This window comes from Mastigoproctus giganteus, chromosome 1, assembly GCF_048544385.1.
Source record: "Mastigoproctus giganteus isolate SK-2022 chromosome 1, ASM4854438v1, whole genome shotgun sequence".
NCBI lineage: Eukaryota > Metazoa > Arthropoda > Arachnida > Uropygi > Thelyphonidae > Mastigoproctus > Mastigoproctus giganteus.
In genome coordinates this window covers 214,747,345-214,747,843 of record NC_143575.1, presented here as the reverse complement: position 1 = coordinate 214,747,843, position 499 = coordinate 214,747,345, and positions in this window count along the sequence as shown.

Genomic DNA, 499 nt, shown 5'->3' with positions numbered 1-499 from the left:
AAATGAAATTCATTTCAGGTTGCACAATGGGCTCGTCCGTCTCATGCAATAGGAGTCCCTTATGGAGTCGCAATTAGCATGCAATAGGAGTCCCTGTTAGTCACAACCCCAACTAGTTGAGGTTGTGACTAATAGGAGAACATCAGCTTCAAAATACGCGAGTGCGGTGGACTCTGCCTTTTGAAGACAACATATCCTTGTTTCGTTATTCCTGTAATTTGATGTACTGAAATGTAACTTGTATTGCCTCAGGGGCTCACATTTGGTGAGTATGGGCTTCTTTTTCTTGGTGATTCCCTTCTACTTCTCTCTCTCTCTCCCCCCCTCCCTCTTTCACAGGGTAACATGGGAAATTTTTTTTTTTTTTGGCTGGTGCAGCATAAGCCCCAGGCTTCCTTGCACCATATGGGTAATAATAATAATAATAATAATAATAATAATAATAATAATAATAGCATGATACTTTAAAATCATCAAATTCTATTGTCTATGGAAGTTT